The following is a 19,173-nucleotide window of genomic DNA, read 5'->3' as shown; positions in this document are numbered from 1 at the left end:
CTCTCATCAGGGGCAGGCAGAGAGGGGCAGCCTGCAATTTCACCAAATGACAATTAAAAATACACCTTTTTGCTCTTTTTTCTATATACTTTTAAGAAAATAGATGCATAAAGACTAAAATCATGCTAATTCAAACACCAAAGAGGACAGACATGCGAGGTGACTGAAGTAAGGCAAATGTTTATGTAGAAAAAAACATAATGCTTTGTTATTTTGAGTTATTCATCTGAGAAGCTGAGTTCTTGTCATTATTGCACCTTGTTCGCCATAGAAGTTTAATGAATGAGCAAGAAGTTGTGAAGACACTTGTTTTCAGACCTTTTCTAACATAAGAGCAATGTAAGCAGTCCTTTAACCTGCATTTTAAGATGCTCCATTCCAACTGACAGAAAACTGGGGAAAAGGAATCTTGTTTTAGATTAGGAGAAAAAAGAAACTTCAATCTCAGAATACCTTTCTAAACCTAAATAATGTAGATCTGATGCATAATTAAAAACATCCTTTCTTCAAAAATRTGACTTTACCACAGCTGTGATAAAACAAGATCTGGGCCTGTGGGAAATGACTCCATAGTGGGGCTATTTCCAGGAGCAATGCTACAGGTGACCTCTGGCAACATTAAAAGAGAAAAGCATACAAGAGATCTGTCTCTTACCTTCTGAGGCATAAAATAGATGGAGAACACCAACATCACTAAAAAAAGAATGAACTTTCCATATATGCCCTCTACCCCAACCTTGTCTAGAGCTAAGTCCCACTTGTGACACTTCAAAGTCAATCATGAAAAAGTGTTTATGAAACCATTCAGCTAGTTTAAATGTAAGAAATGATTTTTCACCCTACTCTTGCCCTTTGTTGCCTTAATCGTTCTTCTAATACAAAATTTATCAGATTTGGGATTCTGTTGGTCTCTGAAGAATATTATCTGTATCATTTATATTTCTCTAGTAAGCTCACACCTTTATTCTGGGTGTTTACTTTCATATCTACAGCAAGCTTTACAAGGCATGTATCTTTTTTGCTATTCCTGCACATCCTAAAGAATCTCTTTCTTAAAAATTTGTTAGTTTTAGAAATATGAGGTGCTATAATACAAAAATTTTCCAGAAAAACAGAAATGGTACTAGTCTTTCATAACTTTCTTTGATAACTAAAATAATTCATTTATCCACTGACTGATTATTTTTAGAAGGGGAAATAGGAGGGAGGGTGAATAGGAGGGAGAGGGGCACGGGAGGAGGGATTAAACACTGTAGATACTGCGTATATTTTACAAATCTCAAAAGATGCAGTTTATATCTAAAAGCTCTGTCTTTATTAAGAAGGCACATGTAATACATACCTGTAGCATTAAGGTGACTGTGTGTTCAAATAAATAACAAGCAGGACTCTGCTGACATTTTTAGGGTCATGAAGTAGTCAGAAGCAAGAAAAAAAAAGCACATTTAAAAATGTCACTGCTCACAGCTTGCGACTCAGGAGAATGTGTATTTGCGGAAGTAGATTAGTCTTTCCATTTTTTTACTCCATACAGGAGAAGGGATATTGCAGACAAGAAACTCCAGTGATGGATCCACATTAACAGAAACCTCTATTACCAGCTTATGACAAAGGTATAAGGAAAATCTAAAGTAGATACAGTAAGTATACTATAACTTTCCTCCTTACAGGTTCTGTGTATTTTCATTAGACATGCATGTCCTGGCAGGATATTGGTGTAATTAAATCATGCATAGTATTGTAAGGTTCACAAGTTTCACAAGTCCTCCCCTCTGATCTGAGTCATTGTGAAATACAGCAGATTGAGCAAAAAAGAAGGTGTGATAATGTCCATAGTCACCTCATTTAACTCTTTGCATCAAAGATTATTCAATCTTCACTCTTTCAGTTCCTGTTAAAAAAATACACACACACAGGAAAAAAAAAATTTTTGCTCAATTAGAAACATGTTTAGAATCAAGCGCACACTTAAGCCTTACAAAGTTCCTGGCTTGCAAATCATATTGGGAACCTACACCCCTCCTACTGTCCCTCAACAACTGTCCATTAAAGTCTGGAATTTTGATAAAGTTCTCATCTCCACAGTAGCTGAGCATCATTGCACAATAATATTTATCCTCTGCACTTCACAGTCAGTCAGGGAACTGATACTGTGTTCATTTTGCAGGTACGGAGCCACAGGAATGTTAAAAGCCTAATCCAAAAAATGTATCTTCATTTCTGTTGACAACTGATATCACCAAGCCCCCATGGATAGTCTGCGGACAAAAAAAAAAAAAAAAAAAAAAAAAGTTTTCTTATGGTTCTCAAACGTGAAACGTGGCAATACAATTTGACTTGTGTCTAAGGAAATCATTTTATGTTTTAGGACGATTTGCCCACTTTCCTAACAGCTCACATGTCACGCTGCACTTTTTTCTAGTTCCTTGGCAGACAACATGGCAGGTTGCCATGAAATTAGGACATACCAGTCTCCCACTCACCACACATTTTGGCAATGCTGCCATTTCTACATTGGCAATGCTGCCGTGTCTACAGGGCTGCTAAGCTCCCTAGCAACTAAGAAAATCATCTTATAGCTGTCATAAAGTCACTGTTCTCAAGTTCCCTGGCTCCTAGCTCTTTTCATTTGGATATTTAGTGGGAGCTGAACACTCTGGAAATTAATTATCTCGGCAATTAAATTCAAGGCAAATGTTCTGGTCTGCACTTTTGGAATTATTATTTCCCCTAAAAGTATAAACTATATTGTATAAGTTAAATTAATTGCTCCTTTAAAGAGAATTAATTATGAGATCCAGTCACTGGCAGACCCAAGAAATGTCAGATGTTCTTATGGCATGTCAGTATTTTCAGCTCCAAAATAGGAGCTGAAAAATCTTTTTCCAAATTTTAGAAACATTTTAATGAAAAATGCTATAATAAAATGTATCATTCAAAAAACTCTTGAATTACTATTCATCTAGGAAGGAACTAAAATGAGAGGTTAAGACACAAAATACTTAAGCTTCCTCTATGTCTAAGAGTTATTTTGTTCTAACTTTTATCGCTCTGATCCAATTAGACTTAGCCTTAAAACTGATAGTACTTAATATCGTTCGTCATGTTCACTTTATAGGAAAAGATGAGACAATTCCGCCATAACCAGGCAAGACTTCCTCAGGGTCATCAGCACAGCAGTTACTGCTAATGTCCAAGTGAAACAAGAGGAGCATTCCAATCAGGCTATTTTTTGATTTGGCAACTGTGTTCCCAGGGCTGATAAGTACGTCTTGATGACATTGCTAGTTAGCTGAGAATGGCTTCACTTATCAACAAGGAATGGCTTTTAATAAGGAGAAATAAACAAAATATAATAATGAAATCATCCCATCAAGAACCTATTAGACAATTTTCTGAGATCCCAACAAGTTAATTTGATTTCTTAATATTTTTCATTGCAGTGAGAGTCTTTACATCTTGATAGGCTGAGATGAAAATGTGACCTGCTCCTATACAATACAAGGAAGATGTGAGCATCTGTAAACATCCAAAAGCTTTATCTGGGTTTATCAAGCATCCAACACTTTCTAAAAAATGAAAAGAAAAAGTATTTGCTAAGTGTTCACATGAGCCATCTGAAAAACTAGGGATAAGCCATCTAGCAAGCCAGTAACACATCGCCAGAAAATTTTGAAATGAAAGAGAAAAAACTTTATAAAAAGCCATCTGCATTTCCTCTAGCTCTCCATGTCTGGCATGTTGCTTACTGTTTACTGTTGCCTAGGACTAACTGTACCGGGACTGGAACTACAAGTGCCAAAATACTACAGCTGAAACCTACTGGAAAAAGAAACATACTAAAGTGTCACAATAATGTTTATTCTCATGAGATTCCTAAGCAAAGTCTGAAAAAACCCAAAACAAACAAACAAACTGAAGAACTGTGAAATGTTCATATTTCAAGATAATCAAAACAAGTGAAGGCACCACCAAGCATATGCTGGTTCATCCCTCATTCATTTTTATACCACAATTCTGCTGCTCTAAAACCTATTTCAGCCAAGATTCAGGACAAAGTTTTCTATCATAGCATCAGGATCATCTTCTCAAATAGCCCTGGAAGCACCTATGCAAAGCTCTTTCTATCCCCAAGGGTAAAACTCACAAATTCCATTTTTTGCGTAAGAACCTAAGGAATTAGAACTGATAGGCTCTTACTGTTCCTAATAAATGAACAGGTGTATATTTTATGTAATGCTTTTAAAACATTTGACTTGGGTTTCAATATTATTCTGACATGGGTTTCACAACTAACAACTTCAGCTTCTACCATTAACATCCAAAAACCATATGAGATGGGTTTCAGAATAAAAGCAGCATCCAACATCTCTTCAAATGAACTAGCTGGATTGCCTATTAATAACCAAGAGCCATTAAGGTGTGCACTGCTATAAGAGCATCCCAGGCAGGAAATGTTCCTCTGAGATTTACCTTAGGCACAAAGTGATCACAGGCTCCCTAGCAAACGTGTCAGAACTCATTAAGCAGGTAGCTCATAAATACCAACAGATTATTCTAGTCGCAAAATTACAACACTAAAAGCAAATGATTTCTATGGACTTTGAATCAGGTATTAATGGTGTGTATCCAGATCCTCAGGAGGTGTAAATCAGTGTAGCTCCATTGACTTCAACACAGAAAGACACTGATCTGCTTGAAAGAATCCCCTTTAGGGAGCTGTTTCTGCGTTGTGAGATTTGTATCCAGCTCTTTGTTTTTATTCTTTCACATCCCTCTGTACATTCATCAAATTTTACACAGAACCAAATTAAATCCTCTGAGAATGACTTCTGTGTAAAAGCAATTTAAAAGCCCAGAAATGTCAATTAAAATAATGTAAAACATTCATAAATTGAAAACAAAACTACCATTATTGGCCAATAAATTAGACAACACAGATTTAAACCACTAAGGATTAAAGTAAAAAACTGAACAAGCAAGTAGTTCAATGAGACTGTAGAACTGGAACTAATGAAGCCTATCTTCCTCTGATTTGTATCCCCTGATAGGATGTTTTTTGAGTCAAGAAAGGTGTGAGCTCAAACTGAAGTTTTCCGTGCAGTGGACACACTTACAAGAACGATCTTCTGTGTAGATTCTCATAAGTACCTAATAACATGAGCTCTTCTTCAGGCTTTTCTCCTGCCAGAGATCAGATCTGAAATCTACCTTTGGTGACAAAACTCCCACTCAGTGCATTAAAGCTAGAATTCTGACACAGAAAGCAGTATTTTGATCGTGAAGTACAAAAATAGTCTTCATATATCAGTATCACTTTGACTGTTAATTTCTCAAATGTTCATGCATTCATAGTACATGTCAGCCTGATGAACTTGTTAGTATATGTATGCCATTATTTATTCATTTTGAATTAACTATACTGAAGATTTTGCTTTTTGTATTGTTGCTCATTATATAAACTAACCAATTTACAGTTACTGATCCAAATACAAAATCAAGGTGGTTAATTGCATGTCACTAGTAAAACTGGTACATCTCAGATGAAAGGAATAACGCTTTGATAGGTGTCATGCATTGGTTAGTGAGTAAGAGTCTTTAATGAATCTGCAAATCTGCGCTATTGATCTCTTTCTGAGAGTACCTATGTGAGCTTTAAATGTTTAAATTGTACTTGTGAGTCTCATTGCCAAAAATAACATTTTCAGAAATAATTTCCTACTTTTTTAATCATTCTTGTAGCTGAAGTCTTACACCAGCTTGTAGTTACTCTGAATATGTATCTATTAATATACATCAGAAATTGTCTAAAGCTATTACTAAACCAGTATTTACAGAAAATGCTGCAAGTATTATTAGAATATTATTCATTTTTTGTAAGGTAATTCAAGGATGTTCAAAAGCCTTTCTATCATTAAATAAAAGAATACATTCGCAAGTTAAATGGCTCTTCTTCAACAAACAAAAATGGAGAGATAGAAAGAAAGAAAGTGGAAGTTATATGCAATTTAAGCCACTAAGTTTCTCTGTAGATCAGCTGGAGGCTTTAAGCACACACCAAGCTACCCAAAAGACCTGAAAAATAGGATTATCTTAGTGCAGTAGAGTGAACATTTACAGTGTAGCGACAAATACATGTGGAAAATGGAGAATACATGTGAAACAGCAAAAAACTCTGCTATCTGGTATGCACAAAAAGAAAACAAGTGAATTAACTTGTTTAAAGGGGAGCATTTCTTACATTTCTTTCTTAYGTTGATTAAGCAAAAGGACACCTGACAATTCTTAGCAAGAAAAAAAAGAGGAGGGAACAAGTTTTGGATTTTGTTTTCTGGTGTTTTTTCACCTCTGTTTTGTGGGCTGCCCGAAGGAGCCAAATCTGGAGTCACTGGGAACATTGCCTCATAGATGTCCCAGAGTCTGTTCTAGATCCCTTTGCCTGGATGCAAAAGGCTTATGATTTTTAAGTCATTCAAATCCAAGGCTCACAGGGCTTCTATGCTTATACTTCCGCATCAGCTCCCAAAAGTACAGTATGAATAGACGCCCAGAAATATAAAAGAAAATCAAGAAGAATAGCAGAAATGAAGTGTTTCTAGCTGTGCCTTCACTCCCCAGCAAAAAACAAAACGGTAAAAGAAGAAAAATACAGAAAAGATTTATATAAACCTTTGGTTTCCTTAATGTTTGAAAATATTTTGTATGTTTGCAATGCCTCTCTCAAACTTGGGCTCACATGTGCAGTGATGTCTCAGCAGTTAAGCATCCGCTTGGTGTCGTTTTGGTAACTCAGCCTAGAATCATAGAATCAGTAAGGTTGGAAGGGACCTCTGGAGATCATCTAGTCCAACCCTCCTGCTCAAGCAGGGTCACCTAGAGCAGGTTAGACAGGGTTGCATCCAGGCAGGTCTTGAAGATCTCCAGAGAAGGAGACTCCACAACCTCTCCGGGCAACCTGTGCCAGTGCTCCGTCACTCTCACAGGGAAGAAATTCCCCCTCACATTCAGGCAGCACTTCCTGTGCTTCAATTTCTGCCCATTGCCTCTTGTCCTGTCACATGGGACATTATGTTGTTTTTTCTGTGTATCTATCCTCAAATTTGCCTTGCAGTCAAAGACTTTCTATTCAAATATGATTGCAGAGCATCATACTTCTCTTATATGACACTTTACTCTGTAAAAACAAGTTTTTGTTTCCCCTCAAAGATGCACAATTTTGTGAAGCTTTTTTCCTACAGATCAAACTGAGAGATGTTTTCATTAACTTCAATGAATATTTTCATAGTCTCAAGATCTTTTGTGTTGAGCTTATCAAAACCGGTCATTGTTAAGGAGTTAGAAGATTACTGAGGTACAATTAAGAGTGACAGCACAGTTTTAATAAGCTTTGTAGTCGTAATTCAAGTGTTACTAAATTAGAACAGCGCAATGAAAAGGAAGTTATCCTTCATCAAGACAATATTTTTCTCATTGGATGTTTGATGCTGTCCCCTTTCTCTTTAAAATGATTCTAGTTGCAATTTTGAAATTATTCCACTATCAAGATGAGTATGTCCTTGTCAATTCAAAATGAGAATTATTTGGCAACAGAGTTTTGAATTCAATAAATATTGAATCAACTAACTATATGTTCTTCTTCAAAGAAGTGCATTTAATACTCCACCTTTCCTTATTTATAATGATCATTATGGATTTTTTTAAAAGTGAGTAAAGTATGCTACTTAGAGGTATACTTATGAACAAAGATCTTCATTTTTATCTATTACAAGTATTTCCATCAATAATTATTTATTTTGTAATAAAAATCTTTGATTTAACCACAGACAGGGAGTGCTATTTCTGAAGTCTGAATCAGTGGAGGGTCTATAACATGGTTAGTTTACATAATGAGTAGTTATAGAGGATGCAAAAATCATCAGCGTAATTACTTACTTATAAATGAATAATAAATAGCTTGTATGTGAGCTAACAAGTTCATCAGTGATACAAATTCATGAACATTTATGAGCAATTAATAACCAGAAAGTCCTAGAAAGATGGACCACATAGCGGTCCAGAACCTTCAAATGCTATAAATCACTTTTCCAAGCCTTGAGATTGCCGACGGTGTACGTCAGAGTGGTGGAAGGCAAAGCTTCAGCCTTCTGTGGAGGAAAGGAGGGTCCTGGTACTTGCGCATCAGTAGCTCATTTGTAAAGATCTAACAGTGACATAAGCCTGCCAAGACCAAAACTGGTCTAAATGATTTACACGTTTTAGAGAAAGAAGCAGAAACTGAAGAGAGGGAAGAAGTGGGCACAGAGAGAAACAGCAAAACATGCCTTTCTTCAGAATCCATAAATATTCAAAACTAGCAAGTTTTGGAACCATGGCACTATAAATATCCTCTGTAAAAGGTGTAAGTAATAGAAGATTTCATGGGTTTTTCATTTCCACCTGAAGGTGACTAATCACAGCAAGAACAAAGCAGCGCTCCTGCAGTGCCATGGAAGGATAGCTGTTAATGTTCTGGTTTCCTACACGTTCCCAGTGTCCCACTGGGGCACCTGAACAATGAAATCCTGCTGACTGTAATAAAAGTGTGTAAAATTATTAGATACTTAATGACAATATTTAGTATATGGCAATGACAGTAGTTTAGCATTAACAATAGTGTAGACTAGCTGCAAACCTCTACATAGTAGCTTTTAAATAATATTCATGCTAAATTGCATCTAGTCTTATTAGGTTTAGTAATGAGGTGAGATTTTATTGGATTTTAAGTGCAACCTTTTAGGGATTCAAAATTCCCATTATTTTTTAATTGTTTTTAATAACAAAATCACTAAACAGTCACTAGGCAGGAAAGTTGTTTTAGCAAAGTTTTAATGACTTACAGTTCCTCAGGGCTGGTGAAGCATAGCACATAAACTATCAGCGAGAGAGAGAGAGTGAGTGCGTGCGTGCGTGTGTGTGTACGTGTGTGTTTCTGTGAGAGACTGCTGAAACAGGATTGTCAAGGAATCAGGTACTTCTGAAAACCAGAAAACAAAGGAACCTCCTATCTTCTTTTTCACTGAGGCAGTATCAGTTAAATATGAKTAAAAAAGGAAACAGTAGAATGGCACATTCCAAAATTAGAATAAGAAAATAAAGGAGCCTGTTTTTAAGCTCTCATGTTCATAGCTGGATACTTTCTTTGTAGCTTGAATTTTACCTGACAGGTTAAATTGTAATGATCTATTAAAATTAAACATTTGTCCTTTACTGCAGTAAGAGATCTCTTCTAATGCAATCACTCTTCTTTTTAAACCATTCTCTACATCAACACCTTCTCTTTTTCCTTTTTTTGAAATCTGACCGCAGTTTTCCGTGAAATGCTCCAGAAGGGTTTTTTATGACTTGGGGAGTGCTAGAGAGAGGGGATGACTGTTTAGAGGAAATGGTGATGACAAGATCTGAGACAAATCAAGAGACTCTTACAGGCTGCAACCTTCTCATGAGGGTATACACTTCTAATATCAGACACAGGCTCCTACTTGGCCTAGAGAAAATGAACTCTGATAAAAAAAAAAAAAAAAAAACCTTCTGTGTCAGAGTCAGAACGTCATGTTAGTTGCCTAACCAAATTTGCCTTCCCTCTGAACTTGAAAGCAACTGATAAAATTCTTTTTGATCACCAGATATTAAATTACTACCATTCAACTACTCCTGTATTTCTCCCTTGTGGCTACTTTAATATGCAGTGGCCAGCTTTTAACTAAGTAAATAGTGTCTTCTTAAATATTATTCCCTAAAATAAATAGTATCCACTTAGAAACAAATCATCTATTTTAAAAATAGAAGAACTATGTATGCACAAGGAGTTCTCCCTTCTTTCCCTTCCATACCCTTCTCTCCTAGGAAGGCAAATAATACAACAACAAGGTAAAATACCTGAGTCAAAACACTCTGAAAACAGCAAAGCTCCACTAGAAGAATTTTTCTTTTATGTTGCAAAGCTAACAATTTATATATAAACTAAAGATTMCGTTATTGTTCATACAGTTTTTAACAGCAGGCTGATTAGTATACTTTATAATTGCTGATTTACATTCATCTGATTTCTTTTGGTTTCTTCTTGCTGTACTATGTCCCTTTTATGATGCTTTTGTTGTCTACATTAGATAGACATCTACCTAAAAGATTGTGTAAATTGGTGCATCCTTCAGTTTCTCTGTTGAAGTACTGTTTATAAGCAAGTTTGGAAAAACAATTGTGTTTAATAATGATTAACTCACAAATTTTGAAGAGTTTTTTCCCCTATTTTCAAGGAAGAAGAAAAAAAGTGAGMATTGCTCTAGTTTTGGATTGCAAGGCTTTAAATTCAGTAAGCAACGCACTTTATTCTTAACTTGCTCTTCTTCCTTTGTTATTTTCAACAGTGAAACCCTTCTGCCTCCTCTGGCTGGCAAAATACCTTCTGTAGGCATAGAATTAAGCTGCTAAAGGCTCTGTAGAACTTGGCCAAAAAGCTGATTTTAATTGACCTTCTGCACGGTCTGGTTTAAGGACTTACTGGTCTGTAATAGAAATGGAGCATTTGACCTAAGGTCAGAGCTCATAGAGAAGCCAAGAAGGGCCCAAGTGCCAATGTAAATTATACTACAAAGTGTTTAACCCCTCTCTCCAAACTGCCACTTACCCTTCCTCTTAGATGCACTTTGGTCTGAAGTCTTGTGTTATGTGCAGGAAAAATGCATCAAGAATCTTAAATTGAGTGTCTCGATTACTCCCTTGCTTCCATTTCATTTATTCTTTAGTTACAGATTTATCTGAGCAAAAGGTCCCTCTTTTCACAGTTTCTCATATTTTAGAATATAACAAACCTAGAATTTAAAGGGATGACAGTATTAGACCCTTCTCCTCAAACTAAAGTCTCATAAGTTTTACATTACAAAATTCATGATTAGGGCCTAATAAAAAGTACATAAAGTTTATAAAGCTTTTCAAGTTTTACATTGGACAAAGTTTTAATTTAGCAACATATTTGAGCAAATGTGAGAAATTTCTTCTTCATATGTTCAGCTACAAGGGAGATATGAAAGGAGAGTCAAGCTATATTTTTAAACTTTTCTATTAAGGTCTTCTAATTAAAATTTTTATCTTTAATTGCTATTGAACTTCAAGAATAAGAGCTCATTACAAATACACGCTATCAAAAGTCATAACTAGAAGCTATGCAGTATAATGTACATCACTCATGAAATTCTTGAATTAAACTTGTTCATAAAAATTTCTGTTACAAATTCACTCCTGTTTACTTAAAAATATGGCATTTTAATTTTCAGTAGGGATGAGGTTTTTTTGTTTTTTTTTTTTTTTTTTTTTTACTGTGAGACGATTCTTCAAGTTTAGCAAGTTCCCTTAGATTACAGCAGTCTAAAATGAGTCAAGTCAGTCTTTGCAAGCTGAACTAAACCAAGCTCTTGCCAATGAAGGCACACAACATCAAATATGAAATCACTCTAATGTAAATATTGCCAAAATATAGTGATAATTCTTCTTAACAGTTCTTTAAATCAGTTTTTAAAAAGCATCAGACATGTCAGATAAAAGGARAAGGCTCTATTCTTCTAGTGTAACTTCAAGAACTTGAAAGAATTTATCTTGGCATATACTAGTGCAAGAGGAGAATCAAATCCAAAAATACTGATCTAGAAAGCTAGAAAAAATGGTGACAGATGATGAAAGGAGTCTTTTAAATCACTGTAATATTTTGTGATATTGTTTTTCATGATACTAAATATAATAAGTAATACAAATATTCTTAGAAAAAGGCAAATACTTTTTTCCGTTTGACAGATGGGGAAGGAAGTTAAACAATTTGCCAGAGAAGAAAGTCAGTCAGCAGTGAAATAGAAATCTTTGTGATTTTAAAACTATTTTGCATACAACTTCTTTATTAACCTTAAAATACTTTATCATTTCAGTTGAATTATCAAGAGGAAGATTAACATAGCAGCTTACCCAGTCTGTGCAAAGACGAAGGACACCTTTCCTGGGTAGTCATTCCCCCTTCCAGAATCACAACTGGTTTGTTCAAAGATAACATCGGTTATTACTTCATAGCAATCATTCATTAATATGTCTGAGCAACACAGGTTAGGAATATTTTCTGCCCCAAAGAGGATCAGGTTCTTGGGGACCTCCATGCAGCTCTATGGCAGGAAGAGCAAACGTTTGCTTGGCTTTGCTTTCTAGCTCTTACTACGCTAGTTTTAAGTGTCCTTCAGAATCCAGTATCCTCTCTCCTGGAAAGTACTTCTGCAGAATAATCGAGTTACCTCTAAATCTTTTGAGACTTTTGAGACTCAGTTCTCTAAAACTCTCACATTAAGATATTTCTCTGAATAATTCATGGATCTTTTTTGAAATCTTCTCCTACTTTTTAATAACCTCTCAAAAATTTGATCATCAGAAGTTAGTCCAGCATTAGAGAGTTTGATAATGCTAACGTTTGATAATGTAACTAACAGCATACAATCACAAGTAATAAAATAACTAATGGAGAAAAGCATTGATAAATATTCAGCTCCCCATTGCTACTCACTACCACCTTGGTCAAGCATCTTAGAATGGCCTCAGCCCTTTCTGCCAGGTGTCACTACAGGAGTTCAGAGTAAGGCACGTGCCTACTTAGACAGCTACGCTATTTTCAGTTACACATTGGCTGTTTCTACGCAGGCAAATAGAGAGCTGTACAGAAAAGCAGCTGATGTGAACAGGGGTATCCATACAGGTATTTAACTGGAGAGGGGGAATACTTTAGGCTAGTTCTACATGGTCCTATGGGCTGTGCCTGACTTGGCTATCATGCGACAGGTTCACTCCTTGAGTGCATCTTCCACTTTAGTGTCATCAAAAGTGAATCCTGTTCATGTCCTCTGACAGTGCTCCACAATGTGAATCAAAGCACAGGAGCAGGGATAAATGAGAAGATTCACTTCAAGTACACTCTGCGGCTGAATAAATTGATAATGTAGATGCACCTACCATCTGACATTCAAAGGCACGGTCTGCATTTTTTTTCTAGCTATATTAAAAAGTATTTTGCTTAAGTGGGTTTCAATGATTTAGTGATATAAGACTATTTATTAGCATTCCATCAACCTTTGCATCATTAACAGGTTTAATCACATGTAATTTAAAATTTATTTCTTGATCAGTCATGAAAATGTTGAGTCTTATCTGGCCTAGGACAGATTCCTGCACTACCCCTCACTCTGCTCTTGCTGATTCTTTCTTTATACTAACATATTTTTCCATCAATAATTAAGCCAATTCCCCATCCTTTTAGTATGATATATACACACACATATATATATGTTGATTTTTTAAATCCACTTTTTACTGTGTGAAAAAATGCCAATATAGTAGATCTACCTTTAGTAGAGCTTGCTTTCCCAGACATACTTGTAATTTCAAAAAATGCAGAAAATTTATCTTGAGGAGATCCATTTTCTATTTAATAAAATACATCACTGAAATTCATTATACATTTTTCACTTAACCATTTGTAAATAGCATTTCTTCTGAGTATTTTTCATTATTTTCCCTGGGATAATAGTAAAATGATGGACTTAGCTATACAGTTCCCATTTTTACTTTCACATGTCTTTTCATCAAGGATTCCTTATTTATACTCACTTTTTTGTCTTTCTTCACCCCTTCAATGGTGCTTATAATTTCATTTAACTCTTTGAATTAGCACCTCAAGTTAACAGATAAACATGTAGGTGTTTATGACATACGCTATCAAATACACATGGAATATTATGAGTTAARACCATTTGTCTATAGTATTGTCATCAGATCTTGATTATTATTCTCCAAGCTATCATAAATTTCTACTCCTCTTTAAGTAGTCTGACATACTTCAAAAMTAAATTACTTAATTTTGAACACAATACCTTCTATGTTAGAAAGTTATGCACTGCTTTTAGAAACACTAATTAATTCCTGCTGATGCCTGCATGGGACCTCCAGAATGTGCTATCCAAAACAGAACTTTCATCACAACACAATTTTCCCTACAGCATTATGGAGAGCGTTTAAAAGACAGAGCTCATCTATTTCTCCTGTCCAACTCAGTGTTCTTTAATGAACCTCCACCACTACTCTATCTATGATTTTTTACATCCCCTATAAGTAAAGGGGATTATGCTGTTCTTAATTATCAAAAACTCTAAACAAATAATTGTGTCAGCTGTTCTCTACCTTGTGGAGTAACCACCAGGAGGTGAAAGAGACAACATATTTAGTTAATTCARTAAGTCAGATACATTTGAGCCTTTGATTTCTGACAAACAGATTATTTTTTTCTCTTGAGGTAGTTATATTGCAATAGCAAATGATTTTAAGTTTGTAACATGCTTTGGGATGTACTGGAATTAAATGCATTGTGATAAATAAAACCTTCTGGTTGTATTCCTCATAGAAATGCAAGTTAGATGGCAAACATTTTGATTTCGCTACAAAATCAAAGTCTGATTTACCAGGCTTTTGACTGACCATGTAGGTGAGATCTCTCTTTTTTCTTTTTCTTTTTCTTTTCTTTTTTTTTTTTTTTTGGGGGGGGGTAGGGGGCACAGGGGGGAGTATAGCAACCCTAAAACATTTAAGCCTGTGATTTATTTATTTTCTGGTCAGGTACACACAAGCTCTTCCAAGTGTTTTTGTAGACCCTACTGAGTAATGGATAAACACCATAATGCATTCTTTTGTTTACTTGAATGTCATACTCTTAAAATTTTACTTCCCTCTCCCAAATTCCWTTTGAATCAGCATTCATATAAACATACTACAACCCACAATCTCAGAACAATGAAAGTGAAATCTTAGATAGTGTTAGAGCAGGAGAGAAATTAGTCAAATTTTGTTAAAAGTGTATTAGAGAGTAGTATCGCCATCGTATAAATTAAAGTTTAGGCATCTTTTAAAGTACTTTTAAAAATATTTTGAAAAAGCAGCTTCTTTCGCTGTATTAGTATAAATTTAGCCCATACTGCATACTAACAATACCAATAGTGATTTGTATTAATAACTTGCTTTGATTAAAGCTCATCGTTTACAAAGTTGGTTATAAAGTTATACTATAGTATCATAGCATACCACTATTTCTTCAGTTGTTTTTTTCCTAAGAACAGCAGGGCTTCCTTACTCATGGGGATATCTTCAGTCAGTTCAGAACTAAAGCCAAACGTCCCCCTCCAAAAAAAACCATTTAAATACTAAAAATGAGACTTAGACAAGAATTTAGACATTTAAGTCTATGTCTGAAATGCTTTAAAGGTGCACCTTCAGCATTTTGACTGTTAAAATTCTCTGAGCACCATAGTTATTGAGATGATCCTCACCTTCGAAACTCACCTGGCTTTTAGCCACTGGCTAGGCATGCCCAGGGCAGTGAATAGGGAGGGAAGGACAGGGAGAAGACGGCACATTTGTTTTACGTCCGTGCTTTTCTTAACACTGTGGACAAAGCAGTGTTGAGAAGGGTTGTGTTACTTGACACTGGAAGAGGCTATCAAAAATAGCCATCTGGATGTTGTCTAGATGATCCATACAGAAACAAAATCTTTCCTCAGGCTTCTCCCAGGACAGTGTATTTATGCTGGGTTCAGTAGAGTAAGACTGTAGAAAAAAACAGGTGARTCTTGTATGGACTGAGAGACTCGATATCCTTTTGGAATAAGCACTCTGCTGTGCACAGTAGAGTTTACGGTATCATTATCATTTCTCCTTCTGTTTACTTTAAACTATTTAATCTGACAGCCAAGCAGACTAAGGTGAAATATTTAATCCTTCTCAAAGATTAGAAGATCTAAACAGAAAGCACTGCTTACTTGTAACAGATAAAACTAAATATGAAACAACTGGACGTGGAGGGTGAGGAAAAAGGTCAAGCTTTGCACTACAGCCAAACTGGTTCATAGGTCAACTTTCAGGTGCCATTCTGTGCTCTAGTTTCCCTATGTAATTCATATGAGGAATTATAGGTTTTGTAATGACTTAAAACAATCACTATCCTAAAAAAAATTCACTTCAGGAGTCACTTCAGGAGCAGTCTTGTCAAATCCTACCTGTTTTCAAAGTACTTGTTGAAATATGGACTGCAAAGGATGAATACTAAAGTCAGGATTTATAGTCCCACATCCTCCTCAGGCTGTAGACCGTTTCCTTTAAAATACACCTGAAAGGGAGGGTTGAAATTGCCTTCTTGCCAAGCTATATGGTAAAGTAGCTGCACATGGGAACCAAAGTCCATTTATTGTTGTAAAAATTTTTATTGTTTTTTTTAATTAAAAGAGTGCAAAATATTTCCAGACCATTGTATTTTGCTGATGTCTTTGACAAAAAAGAAAAAAAAAAGAAAGCTGCAGTATATTGATTTAGCAGCCTATATCAAAGATATCTGTTTAAAGTTGACAACATATTTTAATTTCTTCTTATAATTAAAGATAATATAATATGTGACATGTTACATTTACTCAGAAAAATTAAGCGGTTCACAGATGCTTTGGATCATGTCTTGAAGTTTGCTGTGCTACTAAAGGATGTCTTTTTTTCATAGCCAAATTAAAAATATTTTGTTGAAAGCATTACTCTAATCCTGTTTCCACCCACTCTGTTCTTTCATCTGCAGTTAAAAAAAAAAAAAAAGAAAAAAAAGAAAGGAAAACAGGACAGACTGAAGGAAAGATGGACATAAAGAGAGAAAGAGAGAGAAAGAGTAGAACTCATCTGGGAGATGCTTATTTTCTCTATTTGCATATTGTAAGCTAAAAGACAAGACCCTCAGAAAAGTGAGTGAATAATTATATTTTCTATCCTATCATATTTCTTAGATTGAAAATCTAATTTTAGGATATTCTCTAAATACTGTCTACTTGACAGCACCTGTCTCCTTTCTGATGTAATCTATGATGACATGCACTAATTTTTACATCCTGGAGACTGATGATGGTGTTATATAGTTCCCACCTTCCTTCTAGCCTCTTTTGATTCTTTTTGTGAAATAAGGTAAGCATTCATCATCCTGCCATTTTCTTTTGGCCCATCTATCTTGACAAGGTATGAAAGACAGATGATATAATAGAAACAGTACTATTTGTCATTACATTAACTTTAACATATCTGGACCTGATAGCTCCCTGGAAGGGTACTTCCTTTTCTTTCAGAAGATTATTGCCATGAAACTAGCAGTCTAACAATCAAACTTGTCCAGCAAACTATGCTGGATCCTAAACCATATGTTACCAGTTTGCCTAAATGATACATGTATAGTCTATATTCGAAAAATCTTTTCATTGATGTTCTGGGGGTTTTTCTGAGCTCCTAGGACATATTTTTTGTGTAGCTACAGGAGAAGTAGCAACAAAATTAGCCACTGAAATATATTGAAATGATACTGAAATGTGCTCTCCCCCCTCTAAAACACACTGAATTGTGGCTTCTTGGTTACCGAGACAATAACTCAGAAGCAGAGCTTTTGTTCTCTGGTGCACTATGTCTAGAAAGTTTTTAATTTAAGATTGCACTCAGTCTCAGCCTTTGAGACCTACAGACCCCAATGCCATCAGAAGGCACCAGGGAAGAGAGACCGCAGCTTCAGCAAGCACACAGCTCTCCAGGTCCCTGGGAGGCATCCTGATGGTCCTGCCCCATGCACAGGCTGCAGCCAGAGCCAAGACTTTAAGCCAAAGCACAGACTTGCCAGGTTTGTCTGCATGTGTGTGAGGGTACTTCAGCTTTCCAAGTAGATCTACAATGAATATTTGGATGCAGCCAAACTAGAAGTAGTGCAAAGAAACTACCAGCCTGATACCATCTTAGTGTCATTGGTTCAGGAGATATGATTTGTTTCCAGTGAAACTGTTTCTTAAAAATTTCTCATCAAAAGACTTATAAGTTCCTAAGAAAGGTTTACAAGTTTCTTTTGTGATGTCCAATAACACTGAAGAGTTACTGGAGTTTACTGGAAGCCTGCCCTGCTCATGTTGAGGCCTGTATTTGGACATTTCTCTGTAAAACAGGGTAAGCAAAAAAGCTATGCRTCTGAGTTTTTACAGCATGAGGAACTTCTGCAAGGAAAGGTCATATTTGTTGGCATCTGTCTTTCTGTTTTTTTTTTCTACTCTGTGTACTCTTTCATTTTGCTCTAAATTTGGACTCTCTTTGACACCAAGTTTCCTAAAACAGTGATGAATTCTGTTAAAATGATGTTGACTTTATCCATTTCACATTTGGTGCTTTAGGGAGATGCTAGAAGCCACAACTTAGTCCATTGTGCAATGGGTCAAGCTACGGTTCTTAGCTAGGCATTAGTTTCTGTTTATTCCAATATTAATATTGTTTTGAATGGAAATACTACCAAAAGAAAGTGCAGTTTCATTCATATTAGATTTCTGGTACACTTTCATATTTGGGCTAAGAGACAACATAGAAATAATATATCAAGTTTATTTCCTGCACGGGTAAATTAATGGTTTAAACATTCTTTAAAAGACACAAGAAAGTAAAGTTTCTCTCTCTTGTAGAGAAAAAAAATAATCCATAGATATCAATCATCATGTCTTGAAAGGTTTTTTCTGTAAAAAATGGAGCAAAGTCTGGAAATAAATGTAACATTCAGGTCTGGGAATAGTTTCAACAGAGAAATCAATATCTTTTAAAGGATTTAGATCTGCTGCACAGTTTGGTTGGCATGTGGCAAATTAAATTTAATGTTAATTCATGTAAATTTATTAGACTCTTTCTTTAGAGTGAATCCCCCATGCTTTCATTGTGCATTRTATTTCAGTACAGATGATAATAAACTCATACAGATGCCACCAGTCATCAGTGCAACATTAATTACTGACTTGCTCAGAAAGTATTTACTGCAAAAGTTGGAACTGACTGTGCAATGCTGGCAATGCTAACTTACTATTAGTTAGAAAAACTGAAAATCATACAGCAAATACTGTTTCAAATCACTAAGGGTGGGATGGAAAAGAAGAGAGCAAGGAAGGTGAGAAGGTCAGATTGGAAGCATGATCTATGGAATTTGAAGTAACATCTCTAAACTGCAAAACCAACAAATGTTCTCTCTTATAGCCTCCAAACTTGCATTCCAAATGCAAATAGTGCCCAGAAAGGGGCCAAGACTTT

The 19,173-nt window shown here is 35.6% G+C and overlaps 1 long non-coding RNA gene across 1 annotated transcript in view; it reads left to right on the top strand.

Moving 5' to 3' along the window:
• The window catches only part of LOC146591285 (uncharacterized), a 53,472-nt gene that overhangs the window by 14,294 nt on the left and 20,005 nt on the right, over window positions 1-19,173 (top strand). The window contains exon 2 of the long non-coding RNA XR_014896841.1: window positions 1,535-1,640. This is a non-coding gene — a long non-coding RNA (uncharacterized LOC146591285). The remainder of the gene's footprint in view (window positions 1-1,534; window positions 1,641-19,173) is intronic.

Source organism: Rhea americana, unplaced genomic scaffold (assembly GCF_003343005.1).
Source record: "Rhea americana isolate MKP2758 unplaced genomic scaffold, rheAme1 scaffold_38, whole genome shotgun sequence".
NCBI classification, from domain to species: Eukaryota; Metazoa; Chordata; class Aves; order Rheiformes; family Rheidae; genus Rhea; species Rhea americana.
Note: the sequence above shows the minus strand (reverse complement) of the source record. Positions and strands in the feature narration are given on the sequence as shown.